Here is a 23,464-nt window from a genome sequence, read left to right as displayed (position 1 = left end):
TAGTTCAGAATATTGGACTACAAAGATTATTTCATCTGAAATTTCTTCTTAATTTACTTCATCAATAGGAAACACCGTGCTTGACGTCCCCCATAGGTTATGTTCATAGCTTACATTATCTGAAGATTCCAAACTGATGTCAGGATGCTGAGGGTAGCTTCAGGAAGTGCAAAACTGGAAGAAGGGCCTGGCCAGAGATATTTGAACATTTCATCCCTCAAGTAGCATCAAAGAAATGATTGTTAGTCCCTATGAGAGATGTATAGAGCCCTTCCTTTCTTAGCTCCCCAAACATACCAATTTATTTCTACTTATTTATTCACCGAGCAAATAGATCCTTATTGTCTACTCTGCAAAAATAATAATATACTAGATTCTTTTTTCCACATGTAACCAGCCTTGTCTTTTGTTACCAAGAGAAAAAATGTGCTCCACTGAGCTCAATTATGAGTCACTTAAGAGTCATTAAATATCTACCATAAATACATGTTCACAGTTTTGTAAGTTTTTTATTCCTGGGTAAAAAAGCGCATGTTGTAAAAACATTTCAAATGATAGAGAAATAAAGCAGAAGCTAGAAGTCTCTGGTAAGCACATCCCTTGTTCTGTTAACAGTTTGCTTAAAAATTCTGATAGATTTTTCCCTATGTACATACTGATACAAATTATATGTGCATGTAATTAACAAATATATGAATACACATAAGACATAAAAACACATCTTTATTTGATGGTTAATTTTACTTTTAAATTTTATTTTAGAGAGGGAGAGAGTGCGTGCAAGTGGGGGAGAGAGTCAAAGTGAGAGAGAGAGAGAGAGAGAGAGAGAGAGAGAATCCTAAGCAGGCTCCACACTCAGCATGGAGCCCAACACAGGAATCAATCCCATGACCCTTGAGCCAAAATCAAGAGTCAGACACTCAACTGACTGAGCCACCTAGGCACACCTACACATTTGTCTAATAAAATGTACATATTATTCTGCACTAAGCTTTGATCACTTGTCAGTGTATTATAAATATTTGCTCTTAGCTACCTCAACCTTCTAAAAGGCAAAACAGTAATCCATTATTTGAATATAGGAAATATCTTTCAAACTGTCTCCTAATTATATTCATTTTAGGTTATTTCCAAGGTTCTTTCCCCTTTTTTTCTGTATAAATGTTGCTACAATAAACGTTCTTATCTACATATTTCTCTTCCCTTGAGTCAGCATTTCTAAAGAATGAAATCCTAGAAATGGAATCATTACATCAAAAAGTATATACAGTTACCATTTAAGTAATTGCTGCCAAACTGCTTTCCAGAAAGCTTTTACCAAATTATAACCTCACCTAGAATTCATGGCATTGCCCGTTCTCTAACCCCTGGCCAGTGCTAAGTGTCTAATAAATCACTGCTCTTGTCCAGATGAAGAAAGGTTATTTTAATGTTTTAATTTGCATTTCTTAGGGGCACATATTACTTGTTTTTTGGATTCCTTCTGACACTACCAATTTATTTTTATTTGCTCACTTTCTATTGGATTAGCCTTTTTATGCTGTTTTACTGCGCTTCATATGACATTGCTATTAACCCTTTGTGGTCTGCACATTCAGTGCCTTTTGTATAACCTTTCTCAGTTTTCCATTGCCTTTCAGGTCTACGATCTGAAACTAAAACAAAACGTTACATACTTTATGTAATCAAAATATCAGTTTTATCCCCTTTGTTTCCAGTTTCTGCCTCCTATCTTCTTGTATTAGCTCTTTATGCTGTGGTAATAAATCACACAAATTTATGGTTGAAGACACCACACAATTACTAGCTTGCAGTTCTGGAGTTCAGGCATTTTACAATAAGATGTGTTCCTTTGCGCGTTCTAGAGAAGAATCTATTTCCTCTCCTCTTCCAGCTTCTAAAGGCTGCCTGCATTCTTTGGCTCATCACCCGATGCCCCTTCATCTTTAAACCTGACCGTGGTGTAGCATTTTCAAATCTCTCTCCCTCAGCCGCTTCCTTCATAACGTCTCCCATCTCTGTCTCTGATGCTGACCCTCCCGCTTCTCCCTTAGTAAGACCCTTGTGATTACATTGCACCCACCAAATAACCTCAGTTAATTCCATAGCCTTCCTTTAATCAATCTGCAAAATCCTCTGGTTAGTAAAGTAAGATGTTGACAGGCTTCAAAAAGCAGGACATGGACTACTTGGAGGGGCTTTTATTCTGTCTACCACACTTCTCAACCAAAGATTATCAACATTACTCCCTGTGTTATCTTCTACTATACTGTTCTTTTGATATTTTCATAATTACAAAAATTTAGGCTTTATTTCAGTATAGTATGGCATTTATTTAAACCTCATAAAAATAAACTCACCTCTCTTGTGTTTCCAGTGCTTTCCTTATTTTTCAATGTAAACTATAAGCTTGCTAAGGTCCCACACATTAAACAAACAAACAAATAAATAAACAAAAAGCACTCTGGACCTTGTAGCTTTTAGTTCCTGCTCCCCCCACCACCACCTTTGCTTCCCAGTGCGCTGCTCTGGGCACTAGCCTGAGCACCTGATAACACGTCAGTTTTCACTCACATCTTCTCTCACTGAATTTCCCAAGTGTCCCAAGTGTCTTCCCAGCATCAGTCTCATTCTTTGTCCTCATTCCTGTTGCCAGAACGTTCTTCCCAAAATGCAAACCAACCATGTCACTTCCTGGCTTGAAACCATCAAAATTCCTCCATGGCCTGCAGGATGCAATGCAAATTCTGGGGCGAGGTGCATGCAAGCCCGGCAGTTTGGAGCAGTGAGGACCTCTCCAGGTCTCTGTCTGCCAACCCTTGTGTTCTCAACACACTGAGCAGTGTAAGATTCTAACAATCCCCAGAGTCTTCTCTTACATCAGGCTTCTGAGCCTCATGCTCCTCTACCTGGAATACCCTACCCTTCACCGTGTCTGCCAGCAAAGGGCCACCATCTCCCAAGACCCAACTCCAGAGCTGCTTCTATGGAGTCTTCCCTGACCAGCCTCCCTACCTCCCAACCCACATCTAATAGGCCACCTTTATAATTACCCTATCAGTTTCTTCATTATTCTCTCTAGCTTACAGAGACTAGGGCGAGGGTACAGGGATGGTTTGGGGTGGCTTTTACAGTCTCTCAAACTTGATGTGCCTCTCCACCCTAAGCCAATCAAAATCAACGCATGATTATAGAAACCCAAGGTGCTTGCCATGCAAATGGCTTCTCCAGATAAGTTCAAAGGAGTGTGTTCAAAAGAACCAGTTCCTCTCCTTAAACCTCTTTATATCTATCAGCCATGTGGGCAGGAAATAAATTCTATTCTATGTATATAAATCAGAAGATGATTGATTATAAGAACTAAGTGCTTATAAAATTGTTGTAAGGGCTGTAGGGGAAGGAACCACGGAGTGTCCTGGAAACTACTGGGTTCAAGAACACTCTACCATAAGACTCAGGCAGACAAGGCCCTCAACCCAACTGCTACAGACACTACAACTATCTTAGGAATCCCACACTCCACATGACAGACAGATTGATTTCAGCTGCTGTATCTACCTCTCAACATTCACCACTCTGAGCCCAGGCGATTGGTAGGAGTGTTGGGAAGATGGACTCAGCCCTCTTCTACTTTCCAAGTCTCATGCAAATGCGTCAATTTGGTGGAACCCAATTACATGGAGAATATTAGCTGCAAGGGAGTCATGGAAAATTAGACTCTGCTTTCTAGCCTTTTGCAACACAAGACAGGACACAGAAAGAGGTGGGGATACTTAAAGGTGGAGATGTTTAGAACCAACTGACCATACCAAATTGCCACTCTATAAATATTTTAGAGCTACCACTGCTCTGGACACATCTATTCAAGTATTTGGAATATTTTCCCAAGGATGTTTAGTGTCTTCCTCCTCTTACAAAACCTTGAGGCTGGAGACAGGATCAGCTTCATCTCTATCTCACAGCACCTCAAGACTAATCAGCAAGCAATGCATGCAACAGTGCATTAACAAGTGTGCCCAGAGAGCCAGGCAATCTTGTGTACGTACCCCTTCTGGCCTCACTACACACCCCTTGTCATACTTACCTTTGAGATACGTGCACAGAGCAAGAGAAGAAATCAAGAGCACCAATTTTAGAGTTAGGAGGGTCTTTGTTCAAGTCTAGGTTCTGTGTGATTTTGAGAGTATATCCTCTCTGTGCCTCAGTTTCCTTGCCTTTCCTTCTTTGAGGGGCTTGTTAGAAATATTAAAGTATTACATGAAAAGCACATGACATGACTAGTCTTTTGCCCCCCACCACTGAATCTACACTACCTGTGTCTCTTCATGCATCTTGTGTATGTGCGATAGGGAAGATAAGAACTAAGAATAACATAATATAAAACACACTACACAGAGCAGCAATTTAAACCTTTTTCTGCTGTAACTAATCATCTTAATTATTTTGTCCCTTTAGAGTCTTTTATCTGAATATTTCAAAGGATGTTACAAGGACGAATTATGATACATAATTGATAACGAGTAGTTGGGGCTTAGGGGCTGAGCGACTTGTCAGTCCTCTTGTGATCCTCATAAAACCAGCAGCCTACTGGGGGTTTTGCTGTGTTGTTTTTTTTCTTTTTCTTTCTTCTTCTCTTCATAGTAGTACTAGTAGTAATATGTTTAGTTGTTGCTCTTTAAAAGCTGATTATCTGCAAAAGCCTTTTTAACGATGGATTGTTGTTGAGTGTTTCGACCAAAATTATGTGTTTAAGGGCAGAGAAGAAGAAGAACTAGAAGACAGGGACTGAACGATCAGATCACTTTTCTTCTTCTAACCTGGTAAAATACAGGAATCCGTTTGCACTTTATTATATATTTTATTTTTTCCTCAGATTCCTGAAGTTTCTATTGTTAGCACATTCATACAGTGTGGGAGACTCGTAGATCCAGTTTTATACCCAACCTTACCTCTAGTCAGTTCTGGGACTGGATTGAGTAAGTCAAAATCCCTGGGTTTTGATCCCTCCTGTCTAAATTTATTACACTGAGCAACGTCCATTCCAGCTCAATGGTTCTGTGAGGCTTTGGACACAACTCTGAGGGAGAGCTGTGGATGGTGAGGACCTGACAACACATGTCATCAGTGGCTACAAGAAGCCAACAAACAATACAGTCTCTTTGCCGTCCTTTCTGAGGAGAAGCAGCAGCAGGCAGCAAATAAGAGCGAATCCCGATTTGCCTTTCCAGGACCAGGGCAAGAAGCCACAGGGCTGGGAGCTGAGAGCAGCGTGGAGGGGCCAAGCAAAACTGGGGAGGAAACTGAGAAGGCAGCTTGCAGCTGAGAAGCCAAGGTGCTCAGGAGAGCTGCATCCCCCAGGCCGGCAGGCCCCCAAACCACTGAGCTATTGTCCATGGTTCTGTTTAGGGATATAATCTGCAGTTCTTCACTCTAATAAAATGCCAAATACTTGAAATGGGCCTTTTGACACAGGAGCCCTTTATATAATGACTTAGGCCCTTCTATTGACTACATCTAAACTGTGTAGGCATCCAAACTAAAGGAAAAATGTTAAAAAAAAAAAAGCATCAGAACATAATTACACTAAGAAAGAGACCTTTGAAAATAAGTAATCCAGGGGTGCCTGGGGAACTCAGCTGGCTAAGCATCTAACTTCGGCTCAGGTCATGATTTCACAAGTTGTGGGTTCGAGCCCCACATCAGACTCTGTGCTGACAGTTCAAAGCCTGGAGCCTGCTTCAGATTCTCTGTCTCCTTCTCTCTCTGTCCGTCACCTGCTTGTGCTCTGTTTGTCTCCCTCGCTCATTCAAAAATAAATAAACATTAAAAAAGAAAAGAAAATGAGTAATCCAACTCTTATCCATCCTTATCCTCCTTCCTTTTTATGGATAATAAAAATGAGAATGAGAAGAGAAATTAATGATATGTTCAAGGTTACCAGAATTGGAGTTAACTTAAGCCATCTGATTCCTCTATCAAATCCCACTAAAGTATAGGTTATATTTATATATGCCTTTGTGAATTATTCTTGGTTACTTCTAGATTGAGCTGGACTCAGAAAAAAAAATAAGAAAAATCAGCGTTCCACGTCAAAGTATATATTCAGACTGGACTTAACCCAGCAGTGTCCATCTGTCCATCTGCCCCAAGAGGTCCAGGCTGGAAGTGCCAAGGGCCCCAGGGACTTGTATGGTTACATCTTCATTGGGCCCATTGTCTTCTTTGGTCTTTCATCAACTGGTTTCCATAAGTACCTCTTACATTTCAGGCTCTACCCATGGAGTTTCTGACCCTATAAAGCAGTCCACCAGGGGAAACCAGACATTTTAAGTCACGTTTTATTTAGTAATAATATTAAGAGAAAACAAAAAGCTTGAAAATCCCAGTGGCTTACTTGACATGTATTTATTTCTGACGTATGAATCTGGAGGTCAGCTGGGATGCTTCAGGTCTTTGTTCCATGTGTGTTCTCACTCTGGGACATGACACGAGCTGAAGGAGAGCCTCATCGAGGTCCTGTTCCCATGGCAACTGCAAGAGCAAAAGGCTGAAGCAAACCGCATGGTGTATGTAAGTTGCTACTTGAAAGGACATAAATCATGTCCACCCACATTCTACCAGCCAAAGAAAGTCACATGGCTCATCCTGACTATGGGACATAAAAGCACCATCTACTGGGAGTCCTGGCAAGGGTAAGAAGAAGAACCAGGTAGTTGGAGGCAACAGTGAAACATACCACAGCATATCAATGCTGGCTTGTGAATGATGCTTTCTTGAAGCATAAAAAAAAGGCCACCAGCTGTACCTAAGGCAGATCAGTTAAAGAGTCTGAAAAACATAAAAATTGGCTCCAAGGCCTTTGCAGGGTGAATAGGAGTTTTCCAGTGATAAAAGATTGAAAAAGCATTCTCCATAGGAAAAACACTGTGAGCATCAGTATGAATGCATTAAATGATGTATTATATTCAGAAAGCTATGAGTAATCTTGTAAGAATTAGTCACATTTGTTTTCCTTTCATCCTAGCTCGATAACAAGATTCTTCAGAGTACAAAACGTACGCACATACACACACTTATGATTCAAAGGGAATCACAGGAGAAAGGTGAGGTTTAGGAGATGGTGCTGTTTACCTAGATTCCCTAAAATGTTTTCACACCTTTGAGACATGACACAGTGGCTCAGGATTCAAAACACCACAGAGCAATGGGAGGGTGGGTATAGCTTAGCCAAAACTTGGCACTAAAGGTTCTAAAAGACAAGGAAAGAAAAACTGTTACTTACATAGTCCACTATGTTCAGAATATAAAAACAAACCACGAGAGGGTTCAGTTCTAGATAAAATGGAGTAACACTCACCACCCTGTCTCTCCCATTGAATGCAGCTATAAAAATCTGGACAGAATGCAAGGAGCAGCTATTTAAAGACTTTGAAAAGTAGCAGGTAGGTTAGGCAAATGGACCAAAATCCAGAGTGTGACCAGTGCTAACCATTGTTCTTCTCCAGTAGCTCCAACCAGGACTTGGAGGAAACACTGGAAAAAGCAGGCATCAAATCAGGAAGAGGGAGCCCCAGGAGAGGCCACTGGTTGAGCTCAGTGAGAAGGAAAGAAGCGTACTGGCCCCGACAGCAGCAGCACTTGGAACAGCAAGCATCTAAAACCCTCTAGAAGGAGGAACTCCTTTCCTAACCGGAGGAGCTGTGGTTCAGAAAAAATGGGGGAAACATCTGTTGTTTCTTTTCTCTCCCTGGCCTTCCACCCCTTGGCCCCAAACACAAGCGCAGTCATGGGAGTGCATGGCAGCATGCGGTAAATAAAGTCTTAAGTTTCTGACTGAAAGATTGAACAGAATGTCTCCAAGTAACTGGAAGGTGCCAGGGAGGTCCCTGAGAGGGAAGGACTCAGGAAACTGATTCCATAAGGTAATTTATGACCACCTAGACTCCTCTTGAGCTGGACCTGGGTGGATCAAATCCTAAACAGCAAACTGAAGACTTGAAGAACTGAACCCAGATATACACCACCACCCAAGACCTAGAACTGTCCACTGGGTGATGCACGTGTGAGACGGATATGAAAAGCACTGAAAAGGCTTTGAAAATGGAAGAATATTTAAATCACATGCAACAGAAGATTGGTAAAAATGTGCAGCCTAAACCCAAATGGGCTGATCGTCTGCTAAAACAAAAAAATCAACCCCTTGTCTTGGACTAAAAAATATGTTCAGTTTCATAATACTCAAAATATCCAGAACACCACCCAAACCTACTCAATATATGAAGAACCAGGAAAATCTCAACTCACATGTGAAAAGAAAATAAATAGACGTCACCTCCAAGGTGACACACATGCTGAAATGATCTGACAAAGACTTGAAAGCAGCTACTATAAATTCTACTCCTGAAACTAAAAGTACACGATATGTTCTATCATTTTATTCAAATAAGAACTTGAAACAAACAAAATGCACCAATAAGAAATTGCAAACACAGTAGAAACAAATGAAGAGCTAGAAATTTTGAGCAAAGGAATGGAAGATGGAAAGAAGAACCAAATAGAAATTTTAGGACTGAAAAAACACAGTATCCAAAATAAAAATCTTACTGCATAGACTTAAGTGCTAAATGGAGATGACAGAGGGAAGATTCCATGAACTTGAAAATAGATCAATAGAAATAATCCAGTTTGAACATCACAGAGAAAAACTGTTTTTTAAAAAATAAATAGACCCAAAAGGACCTATGGGACAATACCAGAAGAGCTAATATTTATGTCCTAAGAAGTCTGGAATAAAAGGAAAGAGCATAGGGGCGCCTGAGTGGCTCAGTTAGTTAAGCATCTGGCTTGGGCTCAGGTCATGATCTCATGGTTTGTGGGTTTGATCCCCACATCGGGCTCTGTGCTGACAGCTAGCTCCGAGCCTGGAGCCTGCTTCAGATTCTGTGTCTCCTTCTCTCCCTCTCTGATCCTCCCCTGTTCCCACTGTCTCTCTCTGTCTCTCAAAAATAAATTAAAAACATTTTTTAAAAATTAAGAAAAAAAAAGGAAAGAGCATAATGTAGAACAAAATACTTTTTTAAACCAATAGGTAAAAACTTCCTAAATTTTATGAAATACATAAAGTATAGTGAACACCAAATAGGATATATATATATACATCTTCATGCCCAGATACATTGTAATCAAACTGCTGAAAACCAAACACAAAGATCTCTTGAAAGCATCCAGAGAAAAATGATGCATTGCTTATATGAGAACAATGATTTTAAAAGGATTTTTAAAAATGTTTTATGTTTATTTATTTTTGAGAGAGATATAGGCAGAGGACAAGTTGGGGAGGGGCAGAGAGAGAAGGAGACACAGAACCTGAAACAGGCTTGAGGCCCTGAGCAGTCAGCATAGAACCCGACACAGGGCTCCAAACCATGAACCATGAGATCATGACCTGAGCCGAAGCCAGATGCCTAACTGACCGAGCCACCCAGGAGCCCCTAGAACAATGATTTACTATGTATTTTTCATTAGGAACCGTAGAGGCCAGAAAAAGGGAGCACATCTATAGAATATTCTTCCTGGCAACAGCGGAATACACATTATTTTTAAATGCCCACAGATATAGCAAGACCATATCCTGGACCATTATAAAATCTGCAACAAATTTAAAAGAATTTAATTCATTCCAGAGTCCTCCAGAAAAATATGTCCACGTTCATATGGTTGCACGATTGAATTCTATCAAACATTTAAAAAAGACATAACATCAATTCTAAATAAACTTTTCCAGATAACAGAAGAGAAAGAAACACAAATCATTTTAGAAAGCCAGCATGACTTTCATACCAAAACCAAAAGACTGAAGAAGAAAGACAAGCACAGATGAAAAAGTCTCAACAAAATAACAGAAATCAAATCCAGCAATGTATAAAAAGTATGACACATTACAAGAAACGCAAAGCTGATTTAACATTTGAAAATCAATCAGTGAATCTATAATATTTTAACACTCTATGGAAAAGCACATGTTCTTATCAATTGATGCAGAGAAAGCATTTGACAAAATTCAGCATTCATCATGATAAAAACTCTAAGCAACCTAGATCAGAAGAGTACTTCCGCAGACTGATAAAGGACATGGACAAGAAACCCACAACTAACATCATACTGAATAATGCAAGTCTAAACACTTCCCGCCTAAGATAAGGAATGCAGAAAGTCCACCTTACCAGTTCTATTCAGAATTGCACGGAATTCTTAGGACAATAAGGCAAGAAGAAAAATTAAAATCCATACACACTGGAAAGAGAGAGAGAAAATTCTCTCTATTGAAAGATGGCATGATTGTCTGCATAGAAAACCCCAATGAATCTACAATAAATAGCCCAAGACAAATATATGACTTTAGTAAGGATGTAAGATACAAAGTCCACACACAAAATCAATCATATTTGTATTAGTAGTAAACAGTTAGAAAATGAAATCTTTAAAAAATACCATTCTTAATAGCTCCACAAATATTAACTATTTAGGTATAAATCTAACCAAACATACACAGAATTTTTATACCGAGAGTTACAAAATACTGAGGAAATACATCAAAGTCCCTGACAAATAGTCATATCACGTTTGTGGACTTGCAAACATCATATTTTTAAGATGCAAGTTCTCTCCAAACTAGAGTTAACCCAATTTTAGTCAAAATTTTTACTCGGGTTTTGATAGATACAGACAGGCTAATTCTAAAATTTATATGGAAGACAAAGGAATTAAAATAATGGATGCAATTTTGAAAACTAAGAATTAAGTTGGAGTAATCCCACCACCTCATTTTAAGTCTTAATATAAAGTTATAGTATCAAGACAGTATATAATTATTAGGAAAAGGATGGACATAGAGATCAAAAGAACCAAAAAGAGAGCTCATAAATAGAATCACGTAAATATGGCTAGTTTCTTTCTGACATACACAAACGCTGCTCGGTGGTGGAATGACAGCCTTTTCAACAAATGGTACAGAGCAACTGGCCACTCGGAGATTTAAAAAAATGAATTTCAACCAAAATTTTACACCTTATGCAAAAATTAACTCAAAATGGATTTCAGATTTAAATACAGATTCAAAACTATAAAACTTTCAGACAAGAACAAGAGAAATTTTATGATGTTTTCTATGACAAAAGCAAAAATGGGGCAAAAGTTTTTAGAATAATGGGGGGGAATGAGCAAATTGTCACAAATCAGAATTAAGCATGTTTGCTTGGTGGAAAATGCTGTGAACGAGGAAAGACAAGCCACAGACTGGGAGAAAATATTTACAAATCACATATTCAACAAAGAACTTTTATCCAAAACATGTCAAGAAATTTCAAAACTCAGCAGAAGGAAAATAAACAACACAGGTTTTTAAAAATGAGAGAAAGATTTGAACACCTCGTGAGGGAAGATACAGAAGATAATCAGCACCTGAGACTCACTGAACATCGTTAGCCATCAGACAATTGCAGGTTGAGATACTGAGATAGCATATCTTCTAGAGTGTCCAAAACAAAACGTACCAAGAATGCGAGGTGTGGCCGGCACTCAGGGCAACAAGAACTCTCAGATGTTGCTGGTGGAAGGATTAAACAGTGCCACCACTCGAGAAAACAACTTGGCAGTTTATTAGGAAGGTGCACATACCCTTGTCGTATGGTGCCCACATTCTTACTCTTAGTTATTTCCTCCAAGGAACAAAAAACATGCCCCCACAAAAAATGCTGCATACAGTTTTCTTCATAATAGCTAAAAACTGGACACAACTCAGATGTATTTCAAAGGGTGAGGAGATAAACAGTGTTACATCCACATAATGGAACTCCACTCAGCAGTTAAAAAAGAATTAAATTAAGGATACACACAACTTGGATAACCCCAAGGCATTCAGGCTGAATGGAAGAAGCCAGTCTCAAAAGGTTACATATTGTCTGATTTTACTTATGTGACATTGTCAAAAAGATAAAACTCAGAGGACCTGGGTGGCTCAGTTGGTTAAGCAACCGACATAGGCTCAGGTCATGAGCTCACGGTTCCTGGGTTTGAGCCCCACGTCGGGCTCTGTGCTGACAGCTCACAGCCTGGAGCCTGCTTTGGATTCTGTGTCCTCCTCTCTCTCTGCCCCTCCCCTGCTCACACTCTGTGTGTATGTCTCTCTCTCAGAAATAAATAAACATTTAAAAAAATTTTAAGGACAAAACTGTAGTGACTAAGAACAGATTGGTGGTTAGGGATTAGAAAGCTGGGGGAGGGGATATGACTACAAAAATGAAAGCATTAGGGATTTTGGGGGGGTCTATGGAATTGTTCCGTATCCTACTGTGGTGACGCTTACTTGAAAATAGACATAAGTTAAAATTTTACTATCCCCTCCTGACCATACATTCTACTGACTGTATACCTCCCCAAGAGGTAAATTTTACTATGCGTTAATAGTAAAAATAAAATACAAAAAATACTGGTAAAAAGCCTCTAATCTATGTACCGACTCCTACGTGAAATTTGTCTCATCATCCTAATAAATGTAGCGTAACCAACAGTAATGAATACCAAATATCCTAAGGGTGAATCTATAAAGTTATTTACTCATTAGTTTATTCGTTCATTTACTCAACAAATTCTTACTGAGTGCTCACTATTTTTCTAGACACTACCGGTCACAGGATTTAGCAACATGTATTATAAGACTTTAGTTTGAAATATCTTCCAGTGTGGGCTAAGGGCAAACGACAAGACACAAATTGTAAAAGCAATCCCGCATAAGCGGAACTAATACAATCCGGGTACTGAGCTATCCTTTGCTCCGACTTACACTTAGGATGGATTTTGGAAGATGGAGAGGAATAAATGCGTTGCAATATGTAAGCATTAGTTCTCTAAACCCAGCTTTTAATAAACAGTAAGTGGCAGAGAGTTTGAGATAATATCCCTGCTAAGTACCCGGAGTGCATTACTCTCTCATTTCAGTTAAATCCAGAGCCACTTGCTTTTTGAGTCAGCCCAGCTGGGGGTGGAACCACTTACAAAAGCTGAGAAGTCTGGTAAGTGCTCCAGCCCTGCACTTGCCTCAACCCAGAGAGGCTGGGGGATGCAGATGGGAGAGGCCACAAAACATCTTCATAAGGGACTCGGAAACTATAACCTTGAAAGAGGAAGAGCACTGGGTGTTGTATGGAAAACAATTTGACAATAAAATATTATGGAAAAAAAAACAGGAAAAAAAATAAATTTTAGACATATCCCACAGAACATACTGTATCAAATGTTAAACGAGACACCAGCTCAGTACTGGGAACTGGCCACCAAAAATTGTTTTAGATTTTAAAGCAGTTAATTTGTAATTTGTGAAAGGGAAGGCCACCTGATGAACTAAATTTTGTGCCCACCCCTGACCACACACACAAAAAAAGTCATATGTAGAAGCCCTAACCCCCAAGGTGATGGTATTTGGAGATGGGCCTCTGGAAGGTAATTGGGTTTAGATGAGGTTATGAGGATAGGACCTCCATGATGGGTTAGTGCCCTTGTAAGAGAAGACACCCAAACTTCCTGTCTCTTTCTCTCTCCCTCTCTCTCCCTTTCTCTCTCTCTCTCTCTCACTCTCTCTCTCTCTCTCTCTGTCTGGGTGATTTGGGGACACAGTGAGAAGGAAGCCAGGAAGTGGGCTCTCACCAGGACCCGACCGGGCTGACACCTGGATCTCAGACTTCCAGTCTCCAGAACTCTGAGACGTAAATCTGTTTAAACCACTCAGTCTGCAGTATTTTGTTGTGGACACTGAGCTGACTAGCAAACCACTCCTAGGTCATGACAAGAGTAAATATCATTATAATGGCAAAAACATACTGAGTGCTCAAGACACAACCTATCATGTCACCCAATCATCACAACGTCCTTATAAATAAAGTACTATCACCATCCCCATTTCATGAATGGTGGAATATCTTTCCAAAGTCACCCAGAAAGTAATGGCAGGCATGGGGGAGGAGTAGGCTAGACCCTCAAAAGAACTCCACTTACCCAATGCAAACTGAAATAAGAACCATCTAAAATCTTTGCTATTGACCTTGCATGAAGGTGTAATTTCTAAGTAAGTGTCAATAACTGGGGGGGGAGTGGTCTCTGGAGATTGTTAGAGTTCATCCATAAACTACTCCTATCAGTGGACGCTGCAAATAACCTTCTATGATTCCCAGAAGATGTCTCCTGGATAATAAAGTGTATAACTAAAAGAGGTTAACAGTAGAATACGGCGTACTTAAATCTTTCCTCTAGTTGAAGAACTGAACTTTGTCAGTGCCCTGCAGGCAAAATCAATGAGGAACGCCTCTATACTTAAACACGGTAGATTCATAACAGCTATCAAGCTTGCCATAGGAGACTTTGAGGAAGTTTCAGGGAGTAAAGTTTCACTCTGGATTGGGTCCTTTCAGGAAGCAGGAGCAATTCTGTAATTCTAGAATCACGTTTTAGATAGAAGGAGAGGAGTCATTCTGTAATTCTAGCATCACATTTTTTTTTAATAGTTTACTGTCAAATTGGTTTCTAGCATCACATTTTAGATAGAAGGAGAGGACTACAAAGTCAGGCTGGAGCCGGAGTGATAAAGCAGGCAGGATAGCAGGCAGGATTGCAGAATATTCAGGATTTGGGGGTTTGCCCAGTGACCTTGTTTTGTTTGTGTGTGGACAAAATTAGCGTGGTCTTATTTCCTGTCTCATCTCTTCATGGTCACAAAGTGGCCTTGTCCAGTGGTGCTCTGGAAGGTTCCTGTTCAACAGGACAGCACGAAGTCCGTGCTGGGAGATTCAGGCCCGCTCCTAGGGTCACCAGCGCCTCGCTGCCAGAGCCAGGCCGCTCCCAGCTGACAGGGGCTGCTTTTCTCTTTCTCAACTGAAACCTTTCCTTGGTTCTCATAAAATACGGGCCTGGGAAAATGAAGTTTGCAATATATCAATTAGGTAATTGGCATCGAGTTGCATTTCTGATGGAGTGTCTAAGAAACTAATTAGCATATAATTGTAAAGGAATAGTGTTGTCCTTTAACAAAAATAAGATAGATCACCCCCTGAATCAACAAGCTGTATATTATGTAGCAGTGGATGCCCTTTCAAACATAACAAAATCCCTTTAGCATTCTTCCTTGGCATACAGATTACAAAATCATTTTTCATGTTACTCAGATTCATCTAAGTGTTTTCTTAGGGTCCATTGAGTCTTTCCAAGGAAAAAAAATGGAAAGAGATCACGGAGGCTATGGAAATATTTAGATTTTAGTAGAAGGGATTTCCCAGTGGCAAGTATAATGGAAAGAGTGTGGGTTTTAGAGTTAGATTATTTTTGTCCAAGTAGCGGCTGGACCATATGGCATGCATGACCTTGAGCTTGTCATTTAAGCTTTCTGTAAAACAGACATAACAATTATACCTGGCATCCCAGGTTAAAGGTAATTGAGATAAAAAATAAGAAAACATTCTGTAATCTCCAAAAGCATTCTAAATACTGGTCACGTCGTTATGACTTACATAAACTACTGTTGCTATTGATTTTAAATGTGTCACTGATGTCTTCAAAAGGATAATGGTGTAAAAAAAATAAACTGATCATATAAGAGTATCCCTTTAAACTAGGCAGAGAATGTTTTTGATTTCTAAAAATCCTCTGATTCTCTAAGAATCATATTATCTACTATCTAACTGGCTCAAAGCCATTAATGTAAAATAAATGACCCACAGTATCATATTGATTTATTATTTCATCTTGTAAAAAATATTCTAATCCTCAGGGCTCTGAGGGCATATAATTTTCAAAGAAGAATAAATAGTGAGACTAACTTGAAATTAAAGACACAGAAAATGGCTATGTTCTGTGAAAGCAGGTTAAATAGACAGTTCAGTCATATGCATGTATAAACAGAGAATTGGATGTAGGAGTCTCTCGGGGTGCAAAACCTTAAGGAAGAAAAGAAACAACTCAACAAATAAACAATAAACTCAAAAGAACGTGTGATGAGCAAGGGTCTAAACGAGACTCACCGGGTGGTCCGGGGGAGGCAAAAATAGAACACACGCAGGCTGCTGGAGCTCAGGACACATGGGAAGCCTCCATGGAAACAGCAGACGAAATGAAAAATATCTGGATCCTTCATTGCAGCCCAGGCCGCGGGGTCAACCTATCCTGATGCCAGCCCTGCTTCTGCTAAGTGACCCTACATAGTTCCTCAACATTTAAGCCAGTTGAGTTTCTGTGACTTGTCACCAAAAGCAACCTAGCTGATACATATGGCTATGATGCCAATTTAAGGAACTACTATACGTTTATACTCTATATGTAGAGGCCAAGCCATTTCCTATGTAGAGAGCTAATTTTCACCTGAAAATGTATCCTCTTCTGGCATTTTCCCAGACAATGGGTTGTCCTTCTGATTAAACACCAAAAAGAATTAGAATGCCTCAGGAGAGGATCAGAGTTAAAACACCCTTTCTTGACCCTGTCGTAAAGGGACCTAGTGAAAAAAAGGCATTTTCTGGAAACAGAAGTGAAATGTAAGTGGGAAGCTGGGAAATGAGGAATCCGGCTGAGATACTCTTTTAGTAGCAGTGGTGAGGTTAGCTATAGCAAAAAACAAAACAAAACAAAACAAAACAAAAAAAACCTTAATGATATATATATACTGGCTATAATTTTCTGCCAAAAGCTTCTGTATTTTATACCTTTGTTTACCTTTAGTACTTTAAAAAAGTCCACTTTGAAAGCTCTAGTCCATCTCTGCTGTTCTAGGAGAAAATTTAAGTCCTTTGAAGGGGTTGAGTGTGTATCCCTAATGGTATGGGAATTAAAGTGGAAGACTCTAAGATAAAAGAGAAAAATTAGAGGATTGGATGCTGACTACTCCCCTTTGGAGATTCTCTTCCAGGGCTTGACCCAAGAGGTCCTAGGTTTTATTTTGCTGATGGACATCCTGTCCCTTTGTGGCATAGTGGTGACCTCAGGGGTATGTTGGATTATAAATGGACCAGACTCAGCATCTCGATAGCCAGAGCAGTCACACTGGCAATGAGGTGCTTAGTTTCTGTGTAGTGTTTTCTACCCTCAGGAATGCCCAGGTCAACAGAGTTGCTGTCTAGAGCACTCATAAAATCCTCAGGCACAATGAACACCCAGTCTGCACCGTGAACTCGCTTCCTTCCATGAGGCACATGCAGCTTGAAAATGGGAGATTCTCTGAATCAGTACCAGAACACCACTTTAGAGATGGTAAGACCCTGCCCATCCATTTGAGAGGGCCTTGCACATTCTCCTTTCAACAGAAAATCAATATATGGAAAGTAATTCATGTATCAGCACAATCGGCAGAGACTAGGAAAGTAAGCATTTTTTTATACTATTTGGAGTAAAAAATAAGTTATGGCAATTTTTTTTTCTCCCAACTGCTCAGCAAAAGAAAAGACCTTTACTGGCTGGCTGTAGATTTGACTTTAAGTGCCTCTTTTTGGAGGAATTTTAATCTACTATGTGAATGCACCAGGCTTACTTACTAAAACAGCTGTAGAACCATTTCATTGGGGAAACAACAAAGTTCTTGAAAGAAAACAAACCTAACAAACAAAATACCATAGAAATTTTAGCAATGTAATCAATGTTTTTTAATTTGATTGGGTTTTTCTTCATGTCTCCAAGCAAGTGCACACATTATCAGTCACTTCTTGTGCAATTGTAATTGAGTTGGCAAAACTATTTTTAAATTCTAAATAGATTTTTAAAATTAGCTTACTGTCTCACTTTTACAATTTATTTCAATCCCAAATACATGTTTTATTTGAGCTTTTTAAGAAAATTATGCCATGGTATGAAATATTCGATCTTTGCCCTCAAGTTTTGGTCCATGGATATATTTTTGTTGTTTTAAAGTTAGAAATCACTCAAGAGAGACACAGCACTCTCCTTTCAAATGTCTCAGCTATGTACTGTGTTTGAACATTATCAATATTATACAGTGTTTTTGAGTTCTTTTGAAAATAGAAAGTCCAAAATATCAAAAGGAAATCTCTTAGATATGTATCACTCCTTTGGATAAAAATGGAAAGCTAATCTTTGGAGGAGGAATTTGTAGTGACACCAGATTTCTGCTTTTGGTTATTAGTATTTTCGTTATTGCTCCGTAATTGATTCATAGGCAGTTAAATATAGGACACCACAAGACCCATTTTCAGCACAAAAAAGCATTTTAGAGTCTTGCCATGCAACTCACAATAGCCTTACTGTGCAATGAGAAATATGTTTCCACCCACCATGCTGAAATTGAGGCCAATAGGACTGTAATCAGAATACAGTAGAACTGAAACCAATAGGCTATACCATCTCTGGTTGGGCAGGTAAAGCACAAAGAGAGTTGAAGATTTGGTAGGGGTCAGTTAACTTGGACAAGGGATACTGCCTAACTGAAATCATTTAAGTCCTAATATGGGTCTAGGAACAACTCTTCTCAACAATCAAATTAATTATATAACTGTAAGATATTGCTTGCAAGTGTATGCAGTCCTGTTTGCATAAGTCACAAATGAATGTGATTCAGATACCCAGAACTTCTGATTTACTAATGTTGCCAAGATGTCTGTGAAGAGTGGATGAGGTAGTTCACTGCTGTGATACTTCTAAGGCCATTAGATGACAAATAATAAATAAAGCCAACAGAGCCATTTATTACATCTCATTCCTTGAGGAAGGTACAGACTTTTGAGAGTATGCATTCACACATCCTCTTATTCTTCCCACAAATGTGTAGTGGGACCATATGAACAAGGCACTGTTCTTGGAACTGATGATCATGAGAAGAGGCAGACGTGAGTCTGCTGTCTCGTAGCTGTCCACAGGAGGAGGAACGACATGAACCAGGCAGCTGTCCATTTTATTTCTACTGTAATCATGGCACAACCTTGAGAGCCAGAGAGTTCTGGAGCACAATCTGGGCTCACCTCTCAAATACTTACCCTTTGTGTGCCTTTGGGAAAGTCACTTAACTTCTGAGTGTTGGTTTTCTTATATATAAAAAGTCTACAATAATAGCTTCCTCACAGAGATTTTTAGGATTCAGATAATCTTGGGAAATACTAAGAAAAGCACTCAAAAAACAATTCTTATTCAAATGATGACAATGACAACAATGATGATGATGGTGGTGGTGGTGGTGGTGATGACAAGTCCCAAATGGGTAAGGAAGATAATTATTAGAACTTTAAACACCTAGAGTTGACCACTATCTTCTATATATAACTTGAAGGATATCAGAAAAATTCTAGCACTAACCACCAACGGAAATACAGCCCATCTTGAAGCCTGCCTTTTACGAATTAATGCCTTTGAATTATGACCTTGTGCCCTGTTAAAATGCAAAAGCAAGGAAGAAGGAATATGCATAGATGTTTTCAGTGATTAATATCTTAGGACAAATGATTTCATTATATCCTAAATGGAGGACCCAGTTGACAAGGCTTTCATTTGCGGGTAAGAGAAGGAGTAGGTCCAGAGTGTAGGGTATTGTCATCATGCATTATGGTGCCTGCACTGCCACAAGTATGAAACCCCAGAACAGGTAGTCAAGAAAGAGAAAGGGAGAAGGAGAAATAGCAGTAAGTGGAAAGATGAGAAAATTTTAAGTAACAGCTAACATGTGACAAAGACATATCTGAAGATCTTACATGCATATCTCATATAGTTCTCACAATAATCTTTTAGGTACGTACTATTCACACTCCCAGTTTACAGCTGAGAAATTTGAAGCAAATCAATGTTAAGTAACTTCCTCAAGATATACAGGTAATGTGAGTGGCAAAGCCAAGATCCATTCTCCAACAGCCTGTCTCCAGAGCCTTCTTCTCCTAATAACTGTTCCCAAAGGCTCTTTCAGCTCTTTGGTGTGAACTTTGTGACATTTAGCTGATGTATTAATTAGGGTTGTCCCAAGCAGAACCAAGAGGGCATATATACATATATAGAAAAAAGATGTATTATAAGATGTATCAGCGCACATGATAATGGAGGCTGAAAAGTCCCATGATCTGTCATCTTCAAGCGCAGGTCCAGGAAAGCCAGTGCACACCTGACCTTCAGAACCTCAGAACCTAGGGAGCCAATGGTGTAAATTCGTGGTCCAAATCTAGAGGCCCAACAACCCAGAGCATCAATGAAAACAGGAGAAGATGATGTCCCAGCTTAAGCAGAGAGCAAATCTACCCTTCCTCTCTGCCTTTTTGTTCTACTCAGGCACTCAATAGATGGGATGATGCCCACTCCCATTGCTGAGGGCTATCTTCACTAGTGAAACTAATATGCTAATCTATTATAGAAACATCCTCACAGACACATGTAGAAATAATGTTTTATCACCTATCTGGGCATCCCTGAGCCTGCTTAAAATGACACATAAACTAAACATCTCAGCCAAGATTCTCAACGTTCTCCGTATGTTAAAGTCCACCCTCTGAATCAATGAGAAGGCCCATTTTTATATGAGGACATTTCTGAGCACACAGCACAAGGGAGGAAAATAGAAATAAGACCAAAGGATTCCTTGTGCCCTAGTACTTTTATGGAGAATGTCTGAAGAGAGTACAATATGTGCTGACCTACAGGTAAGGCATTTTGAAAGCTCTTTATAAGCAAAGAACAATTGCTTTGAGCACAACTGTTGAAGTGTAGTAAAGAGAGAAAGGGGGCTTTTATCAAGACAGGGCCAGACATCGACACTTAACAAAACAGGGCTCCTAAACCCTTCTCTTTGGTAATAGATGGGGGAGGAACACTACAACTTTGACTTTGTGGCAGTAAGTGCAGCTGTGCTTGTATTTGGCATTGGAAGCTCAAACCTCCGCAGAAATTTCTGTGATGTAGGAGTTTGGGAACATGGGCAGAGGGTGGAGGGGCAGGGAGCCTGTGAAATTTCTTAGCTACAAAAAGGACCAGCTGAGGAATATCTTGGGTGTGGGGATTGAATCTTTTGCTCCATATTTATGATAGTTCTCCGGGGGTTGGCCTGAATTAAAACTGAAATGAATTCCTCACCCTGGAGACCAGTATGTCCTTTATAGTTTCCGGCCTTAGCTTGGGACAACTTCTAAGTCTTATTACTAATGTTCCTCTTTGCCTTCCAAGCTCAGCTGGCAGAAATAGGACGTTAGCTTCCCTACTGAGGAGGATTATGGAATGAAAGACAGGGATCAAAATGCGGGAGAGGCCTTTCTCCTCCTCATAGACTAATGTTATCTTTTAATTTTCATCAGTGTTATAACTGGAGGAGGATATAAAATCAAGAAAAAGAATGGCACTTCTAAAATGACTTCCAGGCCTATTAAAACATCAAAGCCAAAATATTCCCCCAGGAATGATGACGGTTTAAAAGGAAGACATTTCAAGAAATGTTTTTCTTCATAGTCACAAAACCTAAGCTCCTCCTCCCCATTGTACTCTCCGTTTTTATGTGTTTTAGTGGTTTGTAAGGACTTCAAAGAAAAAGAGTAAAAATATAAGCATATATTTGTTTTTAGATTGCATTTTAGATTATATTTATTATAAGATTCTATATATTTAGATTTTATATATAATAGATTATATTTATAATATATAGAAAATAATATTACATATATATGTAATCTAAAACACAACCTCTTTTTAATGCTTATTTATTTTTTTTGAGAGAAAGAGAGTGTGAGGAGGGGGGAGAGAGGCAGAGTGAGATAAGGAGAGAATCCCAAGCAGGCTCTACACTTAGTATGGAGCCCAACACAGGGCTTGATCTCACAACCATGAGATCATGACCTGAGCCAAAGTCAAGAGCAGGATGCTTAACCGACTGAACCACCCAGGCATCCCTAAAACACAATCCTTATCATTATCCCTCTAGTCTTATCTAGTAGTGATAGAATAAAAGTTGACGTGTTCAAGCATACTAACATGGATGAAGAACACTTCTTCAGGACTATTCTTTATGAAAGTATATTTTATCATCACAAAAATGTTTTTAACCACTGGAACACAAAAAGGTACACAGATACATAAAAGCTATAAAAGGTACTGAGAACCTATAGATAAGAGCTATTCCACCTCTAGAAAAACACACACCTCTATTTAAGTGTATAGCTCTGTGTGAATTGCTTTAAAATAGGAAGAACACAATGGTACAGTAAAAATCAAACCTGAATTAATCCACTCTTTAGTGCATAATAAGGTTATTAGGATATGCAGTTTTGGGCCCTTGGTAGATTTATACATGCTTTCCTGAAGTTTTTTGCATTAGAAAACCCAGCCATCAAACATCTCAACTTTTGGGGAGTTTGCTATTCAAAGCTTACTGCAGCTTTTACAGGAAGAATACATAACTCTTCTCTACCAGCATCCCCTAGCAGGAACGGAGGGCTTTCATCCTCACCAAGGATCCTTTTGTGCCCTCTGCAGCAGGTAGTGGGAGGTGTCTAAGTATATTCCATATTCTAAGGCCTATGTGAGACCAGAAATCATGCAAGCCAAGTGGTCAGGAAAACTCTTTGTATTGTATATTTCATGTTATTGTCCCAGATAGACACATACTGGTTAGACCATGTGTACTGATTTTTCATGCAAGAAATATGGTCACCATATGTTCAGATTTCTATGTTTTCCTAAGTCTGTTTCCTCCTCCCTTTCTTCAGCAGTTTATGGTTTCTTTTCATTGACAAATTGCCAATTCTTAATTTATAAAACAGACGAAGTGTAAAGTAACCATAGTGATGAAACCAAAACAAAGAAAAAATAAAGCAAAAAGATAGATCAAAACATTTCCCATCACAGAGGTATGATCTGTTTTCAACCTCGGAGCCGCAAGGGGAGCAAAACTACTCAGAAGTGGCCCGACTATGATGCTTTGTGTTTTCTATCTGTTTGGCTGGATTGGAGGAAGGGGGTGGGGATACTTGTTCAATTTGCAAACAAGCCAGCTTCCTTAAAAAAGTGCAAAGGAACTGAGAGGTTATTGAGTATTTTGAGAGAACACATTGTCTTACTCTGGCTTTATTGACATAAAAACAAAATATCTCACATCAGAAATCCCCAGGTCACTCCCCAATCTACCCTAGTATTTAAGTATCTTAGTAGGATCTCATGAAAGTACCTTTCATATGAGGTTCTTTCCCCTCCTTCAACTCCCCAGATACTTGGAGCTCTCTCCCAATCTGTCTTGTTAAATCTGACATCAGTTAGAGGCCCCCAGCCCAAGGCCAAGTCACTGCCCTAAGTGAGGATTACAGATCCTCTGTTCAAGATTAAGTACCTGCCTATTCTTACGTGCTAAAACTTCAGTTATTTGTCTAAATCCCACCTCCCTCCAAATTGAGGATGGACTTGATCTTAGAATAAAAGGAGTGAAAATGCTTCTCATATCATAAGGATTTTCTCCTTTCCTCTA

The 23,464-nt window shown here is 39.4% G+C and overlaps 1 long non-coding RNA gene across 1 annotated transcript in view; it reads right to left on the bottom strand.

Annotated features, from left to right (window-relative positions):
* Nucleotides 1-23,464, bottom strand: part of LOC115289415 — a 72,608-nt gene that overhangs the window by 29,593 nt on the left and 19,551 nt on the right. The window contains exon 2 of the long non-coding RNA XR_003907618.1: nucleotides 6,395-6,531. This is a non-coding gene — a long non-coding RNA (uncharacterized LOC115289415). The remainder of the gene's footprint in view (nucleotides 1-6,394; nucleotides 6,532-23,464) is intronic.

This window comes from Suricata suricatta, chromosome 4, assembly GCF_006229205.1.
Source record: "Suricata suricatta isolate VVHF042 chromosome 4, meerkat_22Aug2017_6uvM2_HiC, whole genome shotgun sequence".
NCBI classification, from domain to species: domain Eukaryota; kingdom Metazoa; phylum Chordata; class Mammalia; order Carnivora; family Herpestidae; genus Suricata; species Suricata suricatta.
This window is presented reverse-complemented; position numbering and strand designations above follow the sequence as displayed.